The 13,732-nt window shown below is 46.3% G+C and overlaps 1 long non-coding RNA gene across 1 annotated transcript in view; it reads left to right on the top strand.

Moving 5' to 3' along the window:
- The window catches only part of LOC120540976, a 35,089-nt gene extending 22,932 nt beyond the window's left edge, over positions 1 to 12,157 (top strand). Inside the window, exon 3 of the long non-coding RNA XR_005635913.1 lies at positions 10,860 to 12,157. This is a non-coding gene — a long non-coding RNA (uncharacterized LOC120540976). The remainder of the gene's footprint in view (positions 1 to 10,859) is intronic.
- Positions 12,158 to 13,732: the final 1,575 nt, after the last annotated feature.

Below are 13,732 nucleotides of genomic sequence, written 5' to 3'. Positions count from 1 at the left end.
GGCGGAGCCTCCAACAAAAAGCACAATGGCAAATGAAAGAACAAACTGAAGCCAAATCATTACACGAAACGAACAAGAGTGAGGATGATATGAACTGGTAATTGACCATTGGCATGTAAAGTGTAAAGTGAAACTGCTGCGACCCAGACGCCATGATATGCCAGCTGAGATCAGTCGTGTGAAGCTTTAGTGTGGTGCAGAAGCAGAATAATTGTGATGAAGTGCGAAGACATGCAAGATGAGAGCCCTCAGCACTGCCCACAATGTGGCAATGTCTATGTCAGGGGAAATATGGAAGTCACTAAGCCTAGTGCTGCTGCTGAAGCCCACGGTAACCCATGGGGGGCATCAATTGTGTGGGTCATGCACCGAATTTCTAACATGTCAAGTACATAAAATGCGCAAAGGAACCCGCGTCTCCTGTCCCGATAGTGACAGGCCCAAAACTTGTCACTGAAAGGACGTGTACTAAATCAGCGTGAGCTACAGCAGTGGACACCAGACGGACCTTTGCTGCTGATTTCTGTCGACGCCTTCATATTTCCAGATTGCCATTAGACATAATAACCTTTTGTTCTTGTGTTTTTGGCTCGTTTTTCCCCCGAGGTCAACGTAACGCTAAGGAGGTTAAGTCTTCATTCAGGCCCAGCAGAGGGAGTAAGATGCTGGTGACCCTCCACTCCCAGGTGACACCTTTTCTTGCAGGTTATGTGTTCTCAGGCAAAGTGAGGATGTAGTGAGCGAAAGAAACCGACACAGGTGGATCCTAGAGGATGGAGACTGGGGATGTGCGTAAGCCATGTTAGGAGTCCACAGAGTACGGACGGAGAGACTCTGGGAGGTGGCGTCCTGAATACTGGGGTGGCAGAGGGGGAAGTGACCAAGTGAGCCCTCGTCAGAGTTAAGGACCAGGCTCTGTGTAATCAGGACAGCTAGGCTCTGCGCTGCTTCCGTTTGCGCACTCCCTTTGATCGTCCCTCCTGCTGTTTTTGTACCTTTATCTCCCTCCGGTGGCGTCTCCAGGGCAGTGTGGCACTCAAGTCACATCAGGCAGGATGCGTTCAGATCAGCGGGACTTCTTTCCTCAATCCCAAGATGCAACTTGGCATGCATAATGTAGGACAATAATTTCCCCAGCGAGTTGGCTTCAGATATCCTTCATTATCATAAATATATTAGTGAAGAATAAATAAATAAAAATCAATGCCATCTTTAAACTAATGAATGTGTAGTGGGCTGGTTCGCCATAATGTGTTTTGACATTCAGGAATCTTTGACGATGCTTATTGAAGTTTTTTTTGTTTCCTTTTTCTTCAAAAGAATAACAAAAGCTTGGCATACAGAATTCTGACTATCGGCCCAATTAAACACGGGCACGTTGGCCGCTTTTGTACCATGACGAGCAGCCTCTATATGTCCTGGCAAAGCTTTTTGATCTCAAACAGGTGAAGATGAAGGCAATCATTTTTCATTTGCTCTTCTTTTAAAACACAAAGTTTCAGAAGCTTCTGTAGCAAGTCAAGTATTGATAAGTATATAAATAACAAAATGCCTTTGGGTGAGAGGGCACAGAAAGGGCATCTGGAGGGCATGGGGCATGTCAAGGACTTTGGTCCCTGAAAACCCCTGGCCCAAAGCTTTGAGGGATACGCTCTGATTTGATTTATTCAATGAAATCCAAAAGGGCTCATCTTAGCAAAATGTCCAAAACTACCGAGAACTCAGACACTCGTGTGACATGAAAGTGTCATGGCCGGTTTCTTTGTTTAATTGGTCTCATTCCTCCTTGTAGCATTAGGGTCATGTTAAACTTATTTTATGAGTAGCACAAAAAAAAAAGGACAAACCTTCCACAAAAAGCGCTTGGTCTTGAAATCTAAAAGTGAGAATCCTTACAAGAAGGGCCCGAGGTTACTGTTCTGGCATCCCGGGCTCCCGTGGGTTTTCTCTTTGTTTGATATTTGTGCTGTCTTTTAAATATTATTATTATATTATTGTGTTCTGCGTTGTTGATTACATTTGTGTTTTCCATTTCATCTTTGTGTTGCAGTTTGTTGCTATGCTCATACTAGACGTGTTTGTTGTCTGCCCTGTCCCCTTTATGTAGAGCCTCGGGGGACGGGGCCACCTAGTCGTGCAGCCACAGATCTGCCTTCAGTGGGTTGAGGTTTGTGGTTCATTGTTTTCTTGTTCGTGAAATGGAGTCTTCTGAAGTCTAAAGTGTGGTTATTATGATTTTTGGGCCACTAAATTCATTTTTGAAGTTAGTTTTTTTTAGTGTGATGTCCGTGTCTCACTGGTCTAAAAGTCTACACCGCACAGTTCTTGGTGGTCCAAGATTACGGAGTAATGCTGTGATGATTTAGTAAGTGTGTTTTGTTAAAAGTTTCCTGGTTGACTTTGAATCGTCCACTTCGTTTGATCCATTGATCAATTTGGTTTGTTTTTGACTAACGTTTCCTCTTCTACTCCTCATTTAAAATTTCTTTCTGCTGTCTGATGTGGCAGCACAGTAACCGCCTTTGCTTTGACACTCCTGTGTTTGTTTTATTCTCCTTTCTAATATTTTAGGTCAGCTTTGCACCATGTGCTGCACACAGAATTCAGCTATACAGATGTGACAAAAATGACATTAGTCACAGAGGCAGGCCCCGCCCCAACCCCACCCCTTAATATACACAAACATACTTAACGATGCACTGGTTGGTTGTATATGTTGTCATCAAGTGAGACACGGCTGTATAATCAAATGCCCTGCGAGAGAGGATTACAGTAAACCCCTGGATTGAAAAGAGATGGCTACATGAGGCCTTAAAACAAAGGAACACCTTGGGCTTGGTGTACAAACATTTCTGTCTCAGTGTGATAGGAAGAGATTTTGGCCCGGGATTTAGAAATGTGGTGAAAAATAATAATGAGCCACGTTCAGATACCAAAAACTCAGGGTGATCTTCCGCCAGTCCTAACCGGTAGTCAAAGATCAAAGTTCAAAAAACACGAGAGAATCAAAAAGCCAGACAAGTACAGAAACAAAACTGACAAAGGTGTAGTCGATCAACTCTCAGTGCCGTCACATGTCAGGTGTTGTGCCCTCCCAGAGGCTCATGGGAGAACCTTACTGAAGACACTTTGGCAGGAGCGGTTACTGGCTGTAGATCGGTGGAACAAAAAGGCAAAGCTATCGGTTTCAAATTAACTGTGCCTCACAGTACAGTGCAGGGGGCTGAGTACTTTCTGAGCCCACTGTACAGCAAGTGGCACAAATCAATTCAAAGAGTCCACTGAAGAGGAGCTGTTGAACCGTGAGCCGCCGTGCTGCTCCTTCAGGTACCGAATACTCTGGGGTGGGGACACTTACTGTCAGCCCCCTCATGGAGACCCTGAACAGGCTCCGGCAGATCTGGGGATGTTCTGAGTTGAAGTGCCGGTGTCTGTGTGGGGTTTGCATGTTCTCCTCAAATCCACAACGGATGCTCATGAAGGTTCAGTTGACTGTCCCAGTGCGAGTGACTGGTGGACTGGCATTTCCATCCAGGGTGTGTTCTGCGTGTATGCATGAGACGTGCAAATCCACAGTTCTATCTGTTTGCTAATTTAGTTTTGCTTATTTGGGAGCAAATATCCAACACCCTGCCGCTCCCCTGCTGATTAGGGACTCGTCGGACTGAACATTTCAAAGCAGCTGGGTATTCCTGAGCCAATCAATCGGGCACAGGTACTCGGCTCCGCCAGGTGATTAATGCCATATGTGCCCAATTAATTCAACAGTATGGAGAATGTCGTAATTAGCGGTTCACTTAAAATGGAGCTTTCATTTTGCTCGAGCAGATGTTCTGTGTGTAAAACACATAAAGGCCGGCTTCCTGCTCGCTAGCAGATGTTTGCTGAAGCTCGAATGGCAGAGGCTGTAGTGATTCCTAACGCCAGCAGCCCCTGCAGACCCGAGGACGAGTGTGTTCAGTCCGCCTTCAGACTCTCCATGCAGCTGCTCTCTCAATAAATGTGACTTTCTTTCCTGATCGTACGGTGGAGTGCGCAGTCGGTGGAGCAGGAGGTGCTTAGGCTGTAGGTCAGAAAAGCCACAGGACCCCCGAGGAGAACTGCAAACTGAACCCATGACTTGGAAGCACAGGGGCTGACAAACTACACGCCTTTCCAGCACACCTGCACATCTCCAATGTATGTACGCCCTTTCCACATTCTGATGGCCACTTAACGTGCAGCCTGAACACACCAATATGTTCTGTGTGTGACAAGGCCGCCTTCCTCAGTGACGTTTGTAGTGATGGCTGAGAAGCAAATGTAATGTGACATTTTCATGCAGAACGAACATAAAAGAAAAGTTTATCATGCTGTAACGACCGTCACCGTGCAAAATACGGAGACATGAAATCAGACACTTTGGGGGTAAACTGGTGGTAACAATTGTGGGTGCCACTGGAGGGAGCTGTCAGCAGGAGGCTGTCTTCTGATATGGAGGGTCCGTCTGACGAGAGGCGCTTCCCAGGTATACTATGCTCCACTGGGGGGCCTGGCTTGGAAAAGAACCCCTCTGCAAAAAACAGAGTCAGGAGTGGAGGAGGACAACATGGTGAGGATGAAGATGAAGGGCACTTAGAGCTGTCAGCGTCTCCTGCTGGGGCTCAAACTCTCCTTGGAAGGTCTTTTTGTGGACCGGACCCCTGTGTCTGACGCAGTCGTCATCTGTTTTTTTTTTTTGGGTATATGTAGAGGTTAGTGTTGTGATGAGGAAAAAGCAAACTGTGGCCAGGCCATAAAAATGTCTGTGCTGTGCGATTACATTTGAATCTGTCCCCTTATGTGACAATAGCTGAAAAAGCTGAGCTGTTTTCTTTAAAATGCCTTTGACTCTTCTCTCTGTGGAATTTGTGAAAGTAATTTTAGAATTCATTTTGCTCTCTCCTCCTCTCTGTCTTGTGGCTTTAATCCTCTTCGCTTCATCTTTTTTATGCTGGCACTTCATTTTATCAACTTTTTAAATGCACCTGTCCACAGAGCACTACACTTTTCAGCTGCATGAAACGTGTAGGCATGTATACAGTATGTACGTGTGTGTGTATACAGTGTAGGGACAGGTCACCGAATGGGCGTTTGTACGCAGCACTGCCTATTATGTACAGTACAGTAGTGACTCTGTGGGAGCCTTCGCTCTTCAGTCATTTTTTTGAACCTTTTCATTTCTCTCAAGGCCACAATCTGTCTGATTCCAGGCAGTCCACCTACAGCCCATTAAGCTGAAGAATGCAGGCCGACGACGTCTTTAGAAGGGGGAACTCCCCCTTGGCGCCATCACCAAGATTCATGTGAGTCTGTGAAGCGCGTGGAGCAAATCAGAAAAAAAAAAGAGGGAGACAAGATAAAAGGGCACGTCACTCAACTTGGGCTCTCTGTCTGTCTGTCTGTCTGTCTGTCTGTCTAGCGCCTCTCACATCTTTCTGTCTGTCTGTAAATGATACAGTTCTATCTATCTATCTATCATATAGGACCTTTCACAGCAAAAAATATACAGGGGGTCCTCAGGTTACAACGTCTCGACATACAATGTTTTGAGTTTACAACACTCACTCCCATAAAAAGAAGGAATATATTTAAGGATTTGTTTTAACACTCATTTTTTCTGTTACTACAGTACGGTGTACAGTACAGTATATTTATGTCCTTTTCCTTTTTCTGGGGCTTAGTTGTGTTTTTATGTTCTAGACTATGATTTTACAAATGTGTTAGGATAGGTAACTAACTTAGACTAGGGTGTGTTTCGATTTACACCAAAATTCAGGTTCCATCACTGTTGTAGGAACAGAACTGTGTCGTAACCCGAGGACCCCCTGTATTTAAAATACCGACTGAACAGATTACTCTCACTGTACACTGTGCATCTCTCTCTCTCACACACACACACCAGGGGTCGCTGTACCATCAGGGTGTTCTGGGTGTTTGTGCCAAGTGGCCAATATCAAACCCCCCAACCCCCCTGTGATGACACCATTGATTATCTGCGTGTTCAAATGACCTTGGTGGGATGAAGCGATCGAGTCAAACACTGAAGTCGCGATTGAGAAATGCCATACTGCATTAAAGTGCAGTGATCTCTCTGTTAAGAAGCTAAGTCACTCGGTGGGCCAGTGGGGGTCTTCATCCAGCCCTAACTGTTCATTTACACACACACACACACAGGTGATTTTTCTCTTGTCTGTCAGTTGATGGCTTGTACCTTTATATTTATGTAGCGCCTTGACGTCTGATGTGGCCTGTGCGTCGTCTTTCTCGCCTGATGTCACGGCCCCGTTGTGTTCGTTACCGATTGCCCACAGGCCCCCACCATTAGTGGACAGGCAGACGTCCAGCCTCGGGTGTTCAGGCTGCTCACTCCCTTCATTCTTCTCGCTTGTTGTTGCTAACAGTTTGTAAGTTGGTCCATTTGACACCACTTATTGTGGCCCCCTGTTCTTACATCACTTCATTTCTGTTTTGCTCTCATCGGCTGCATTCACAAAAGGAGCCCTTTTTTCATCAATTAATTTTTTACTTTTATAAGACGCTTTATACAGTGAGCCACGCCGGCCACCACTAATGTGCAGCATCCACATGGATGATGCAACGGCTGCCATTCTTGTGCCAGTACACCCGCCACACATGAGCTGTTAGGTGGTGAAGGGGTGAGAGATGCTTAACCAATTAGAAACAGGATTATTTAGTGGGACACCCTACTGATTATGACGGACACCCTGGGATCTTTTATGACTGCAGGGAGTCAGGACCTCAATTTCACATTTCATCTGAAGAACGGTGCCAGTTTGTACAGCCATCACTGCACTGGGACATTGGGATTCACATCCAGAGCATGGGGTAAGCGCCCCCTACTGGCCTCGCCAACACCTCTTCCAGCAGCAACCCAAGGTTTTTGCCTGGTGGGTCTTCCATCCAAGTAGAGGCTGAGCCTGAAGATGCTTAGCTGCAGGTGGATGATCTGCTCTGAAGTGCCTGGCCTTATCTGAGCCCATCGCCAGTCTGTGTCCTTTAATGACTTGGACTCCTTCACCCGTCCATTGGTTTTCCAGATTATGGGGGTATTTAAGAAGTTGGCGCAAGGCAGGGGCGAGTCCTTAGCGGGTGGCCACTCCATCGACTCATTTTCCATAGCAGACACCAGGTTGGCAGCCCCATAGGGGGCGCCATTCCGTCACATTTTTTATTTTTCTTATTGTCACAAAGTGCTTGCTGTGCACCGGAGCTCCTTGTCTGCCACCAGTTAAGGGTTTCAGCGCAGAGCAGAGTTATGAAAGATGAAGATTTGGAGAAAAACAAGAAAAGTGAAAGATAGCAAAGCGAGTGTCTCAATACCCAGGAAGCAAGCACACGTGAAATTGAAAAAAGGAACAGGGATGAAAAAGTCATAATTGAAAACAGTCTGCAAAGCTCTCAAACGGCTGTAAACATCCCACGAAGACAAAGTTAAAAATGTCATTTTCATGCTCCTCGCTCTGTTAGCAGAAGCCGCTGATCCGCGGAGCGTGCTTTAAGTACACATGTTACTGTAGATATGGCGCCACACAATCAAGTCAGACTTTTTTTTCCCAGTAACATCATTTCACACCTCAGGAAATCATACTTAGAAAGAAAAAAAAAAAAGAAAGAAAGAAACTTCATGTCACTGTGAGTGTCACCCGTTAATTACTTCCTTTTTGTTCTCTTGAACTGGACTCTCTGTAAATGTAATTCTCACTAAAGCCTAATATTAAATCCCCAATGGAGGCTTCGGGTGAGCTTATCTGCATATTCAAAATGAGGACTCCCTTCATTTATGCCCAGCAGCTCCATTCGGGAGCTCTAGAGAGTGCTCACCCAGCTCTGACCGGGCACATCCGTGGCTACCGACAGCCAAGGGAGGCTGACTGGGAAAGCAGTAACGCCAGACCCCATAACTGGGTCATCAGCAGACGCCTCGACTGAGCAAAAAGAGCACTCGGGGATCCTCTCCAGTGAGCAGATACAGGATATCATCTATTAGCAAACGTGACAGTTTCTAAGGACAGTCCAGAAATATCCCAAAAATGCCCACTAGAGGGGGAAACAAGTAACAATGGCAAGCACAGGATCTTTAAAAATAAAAAATGTAGTCTCTGAACAAAACATAAGCTCCATGGAACGCAAAAGGCAAAAAGGAGTTGCCAGCAAAGACCATCCAAGGTAAACAAAGTCCAAACAGTGGGCAGAAACAGAGCACAAGGGCTAAGTGCCACTTGGTATGGGATTGATAAAAACAGCATTAATGTTTGTGATGTGCCATCTGATGGAATGAAAAATGCAATGAGTATGTCTCAGTTATATGCCATTTAGTATGGGATTTGTACAAGCAGTGTTGGTGATTGTGATGCACCATCTGTTGGAATAACAGAGAGACACGCAGACACTTTTATTAAGGTGCAGTATATGTCTCTGCAGTGAGCACTTCAGCCCAATAGGTGGTGCTGCAGGTTGTGAAATCCCCCTATTAGTTTGCTCAGTGCGTGCATAGATTGCTGATTTTCTTGGTTGCTTGGGCCCAGTTCTTCAAATGCTGTTCTCCTTCTTCTAGCGTCGGGCACATCTGTGTAGGCTGTGCCTTTTGGTATGGCACCACACCATTGCCCCATGCAAAGCTAATTTTTCACACAAACTGTACAAAGTTATGCTTCAAAAGTAAATGATTGGCTCAATGGACAAGTCAGCATCACCAAGTGAGAAGCTCTCCATCCTTGTCCCTTGAATTTCTCCAGAAGGTCCTGGTTCTTGACATACCTCCTCCATGTGATCCTCCTGGGGCCCGGTGACTTCTACCATGACCAGTTGTTTTGTGGCCTCTGACAGAACCCTGTGGACACTGCAGTGTTACCGAGCTTGAGGTGTTCACCTGGGTCCACTGTTAGCTGCCAGTCTGACCTGCCTGTCATTTGCACTGTGGCCAGAGCTGTTCTCCTGCCATCACAAGGGTGATGTTTGTGCTCTAATTGAGCTTGTTGGCCAGGATGGCCTCCTTCAACACCTGGTAATGTCCCCAGCGATAGTGACCTTTTCTGAGTGCCTTTGCTCAGGGGGTGTTCTGTTGTTCCTGTTCCTGAGCAGAAGGAGCAAGATGGTGTCTCATTCTTGATTAAGAGAGCTGAGTCTTTTTAGTTTAAAAAGAAGAAGATGAAGAGGAGACCTGACTGAAGTGTTTCAAATTATGAAGGGAATGAGTCCAGTGGATCAGACGGTGACATTAGAATGAGTTCATCGAGGACATGGGGACACCACTGAAAACTTGTGAAGGGGAAATGTCACACAAACATTTGGAAGTTTCTCTTTACACAGAGAACCACAGACACCAAGTAGTGTGGTGGGCAGGATGACTTTAGGGACCCTCACAACTCAACTTATGTTTACTTAGAGGAATTAAGTAGACAGGACTGGCGAGCTTTGGTGGGCTGAATGGCCTGATCTCATCCAGATTGTTCTAATGATGTGGAGGTTTGCCAGGCTGATGAAGCAGAAAATGTGTGAAATTTGAAAAGTTAGCATAAGTCACGACAGAGCCTGAGCTCTTCACAGTCAACTCTGTCCTCCTCCTCTTCCTCCTCACCTGGTCATGCATTTCAAGTCCCTGTGGACACCACAGCACTGGCATGGAGGTCATGGCAGCCCGGGTCCTGCTGTGTGTACTTGACAAAGCACAGTAAGGCGCTACATAAATAAAAGAAGACAAGAATGACAATTCTTATAATGTATCGATACGCTAATAATAACCGAGTGAGAAATGGCATAGTGTCTTAAAAATGAAGTGCTGTCTTCAGGAGAAAGCCAAAGAGGCGGCTGGCTGGCTGATAGCAGCTCTAAAGCTACCACCACGGGCTGTCTCTGACATCCGCAGCCGAGAAGAACCTGCGGGCCCCAGGAAAGGATGAGTCACTTACGGTAATAATCCGCTGCTTGTCAAACTCCACTTTAAATAGGTCAGACTCTGGCGGCCATTTGGAAACGGCCGGCTTATGTCAATATTATTCTTACGAGGGTAGGACTGCTGCCTTCCAGCTCCAGCTGACGGGGTGCGACTGCGCCGGGCATCTGAAACGGAGAGGGGCGAGATCCTCAGTGATGGCGGCCAGTGGCACAGTTTGAGTTCACTTGTATTGTTATGTGTGCATAGTCCAATGAAGACACGATGTAGACGACCAATAGATACGTGAAAGGCACTACATAACAGATATACAACTTAGATATACACAAAAGTCTGAATTAGTGTAATCCCCCCTAAATCGGGATGTCCATGAGAATTGTCATGATTCACTTCATGAGGTAGGCGTCCACGATAAACCAGAATTAGCAGTTATGTCAAATGTGTGAACAATTCAAAGGTGTGCTTCACTTTAAACGTTTATAAAGTCTACATGGTCTCACTTGTAATGGAGGGCTACTAAAGGATCAAAAATAACCTCCTCTTCATAAGTGGTGACCCTGAAATAGCATAATATGACACCCCTCATGTTTACGTTTGAAGTCTGTCATTTTGACCTTTCTGGCAGGGCGAGGACCACCGGATTTAGAATCAGATGTCCAAAATAGGATCATATACTTGATTAGCTTAACCTGTCACTCCACATGACGATGTATGTCACTGATGGTTGTTTGCTTTGAAGTTTTGTGCCCCCTTGTATCCCATTAGGGTCTGATCCCCTGGGGTCAGTGGGTGCACAACTTCAGGTCCTTCTGGTCGTTTTTGCTGAAGACTCCTGCTGTATTGGTCCACTGCTTATCATAAGGGCGCACAGAAAATGTTCCAAAAATGACCTAAAAATGAGTTTTTGTTTTTTTGCTTTTTTCAGGTCTACGGGGTCAAATCTAGGGGGAGCACCAAGATGGTTGACGTCTTACATTAGTGGACACCAAGGAGAGTCCGGCGGAGTGTCATTTGTTGGGATGTTCTTATACTGCTGAGTCAGGAGGTGTCAGACACATAAAACTGAAGTCCTTTCCAGTGGTGTCATGGATGGACGGCTATCCTGATGGAGGTGGACCCTCGATACAGGGGATGGTCTCACTCAGCCCAATGGAAGATGCATTCAGACTGGATGGGAGGAAGGCCAGTGTAATGGATGGACACTGTGGGGGCATCCCAGCCAGGATGGGCTAGTGTTCCCTTTCTTGGTTGAGAGTCTGGGAGGCGAGTTGTGGTTCCATAGGGCTACCATACTGGCTTGTGCGGGTGCCAATAGGAGGCGCTGTTGGGAGGTGAGCCCCCTTTCTTGGGGTGGTTCCCAGAGGCAGTGATTGAGCACCAGAAGTACCCTCAGATTAGGTTCAAATGAGGGAACACGCCACCCAGTGAGGAGAGTTGGACTCGGGAGAAGAGGAGCACAAAGCTCACCTGGGAGGAGTGGCGGAAGAAAAAGGAACAAGAAAAGGGGATTGTGCTGTGGAAGAAGAGGCCTGGGTGAAGGTGTGTTGATAAATCAAAATGGTCATTGGAACCTGGGACTGTAGTTGGAGTAAATGTGTCTGGAGATTGGGGCTCAGAGAAATAGATACAGTGGTCCAGGTATAGTGGGATATGTAAGACACCACACAATAAATAGATAGACATGAAAGGCACTATATAACTGGACAGTCAGTGCATTTGCTTTTCGTCAAACGTCTTGAGACTGGATGTCACTCCTTACCCTTCTCTGGCTAGACCTCACACCACTTTGCCCAGTTCACCTTCACATCTTTTTCTGCTTGTGTAGACCACCACCTCCACGAGGCTCATGCTCCTAGGTCTGCCATCACCAAGGTGGCTGTGCTGTAGATGGGCAGGCAGAGTGGCCGAGCGTCACTGTCACCGGACCCTACACCAGACTTTGTGTGTGACCGTGAGTGACCTACTTGTGTGCCCAATGCAAAATATCCCTGGGAACAGTTGCAGCGTTGCCCGGTCTGGGGTGGCACCTGCCTAATATGCCATGCAGGAAGTTTGTTGGCCCTTATTGTCTTGCATTCGTCTTACTTGCACGTATGTCGCCTCGCGGCTTATGTCGGTTTCAGCACATACTGTGCGTGACTGAGTCAGCGTTTTCGGTTTGTAGTCTAATTTTTAATTTTATCTTGGTATTATGTGTGTATTCTTGATTTGTGCTGCTGTAATGTGATCACCATAAATGATTTGTTTTCAAATTGGCCAGGCTGTACTTTGGGACAAATTCTATTTCTGGCTGAAAACTGAAGTTTAATTTATGAACCAGAGGGTTTCACTGTTGCCTGCTAAATCTATAGTCACACCATTGATGTATGCAGCGACGTGCTGGGGTATCGGGGAGTCGCATCAGACGGGTGCCAGTCCAGTCGGGGCACACGGCCTCCGACTCAGCCTCCCATCCCAGATGAAGAATTGTCATTGCTACAAGCTGGACAACGAAGGGTTGGGGAGGTGGGGGAGGCGCCCAACTCCCTGAAGCATTTTTCAGAGCCCCACATGCAAGGTCTTTGGTAATTTCTTTACAGATATAAATTTGAGATAAATGTCTTAAAATGTATATAGCTGTCATTTCCAGCTAAAATATAATCCTGGAGAGCTCAGCGCAGATCTCTGATTTAAAACTTGGTTTGCAGCGAGACTTAATCACACAGCGGCTTATCACACAAGACCCTCGTCTGCTGTTTCTTTGAAATCTTTGCTTTAATAAGTTGGACTTTGCCCATTGTCTGCTGGGGTCTTTCTCCGGGCACCCTGGTTTTGTGTCTTGTGTTAAGAAGACTGGTAACTCTAAGGTGCCCCATTTTTATGCAGTGGAGTGGCGCCCTCTACAGGGCTGGTCCTTGCTCTTTTTACAGGTGTAACTTCGAGCAGCCCACCTCCAACTCCCTCAGTGTGTTTAAGAAGCGTTTTGAAGACCCTCCTGCTTGGCGAAGTTTTCCAAACTTACGGTGGCCTTGTTTGATTTTGTAACCAAGGATTTGTAACTCACTAGCATTGTTGATGGAGCTCTTTACGTGTGGTGATCAATTTTGTCACCTTGTCTGGTCACACTTGACGTTCCTCAACAGTCCCCGGACTGATGTTTCCTCCATCATGTCGACCTCTTTGGATGAAAGTGTCTGCTTAGCAAATGAATGGAGATGTAGACACAAGTGGAGCTGAGGCCTCACTCGTGGGTTGTCCTTCCTCTTGAACCTCCGGCCCATAAAAGTAATGCAGGAAGTCGCTGGTTTTGACAGCCGCAATATGCAGTAATGCAGAGGCATTCGTCTTCATAGAAATGTGTGATCCATGTGAGACGGACTCTAAAGTGGCAAGAAGGTTAAAGCAGCATTAATAAGAAAACAACAAGGCTTTGCAAGAGGTGCCATTAGGGAGAGGGGGCAACAGGGGGAAGGAAGCACTAAAATGATCGATATGTGAGGAGAAGGAGTTATCTTTATGAGGAGCGATACTTGTAATGCATTCATAATGCACACCGTAGGGCAATCAGCGGGATGGAAGTTTAATCAAGCGTGGCAGTCCGAGGACCAAGTAATTGACTAAGCCCACCTTCGAAGGCTGGCAGAGCTTGGTTTTTCAACGGAAGAAGCAAATCATTATTGAATTGTTCCTTATACAAGAAGACGAAGTTCACTTCAGCAGGTGGTTGGTGGCAAGGTGGCATGTGGGGTTTTCCTTGCCCATCCCTGACAGCGTGCAGGATTGCTGGATGTGTGTTGTGAATGAATGGATTGTGCTCCC

Source organism: Polypterus senegalus, chromosome 12, assembly GCF_016835505.1.
Source record: "Polypterus senegalus isolate Bchr_013 chromosome 12, ASM1683550v1, whole genome shotgun sequence".
Taxonomy (NCBI): domain Eukaryota; kingdom Metazoa; phylum Chordata; class Cladistia; order Polypteriformes; family Polypteridae; genus Polypterus; species Polypterus senegalus.
The sequence above is the reverse complement of the archived record's forward strand: the minus strand, read 5'-3'. Positions and strand labels throughout refer to the sequence as shown.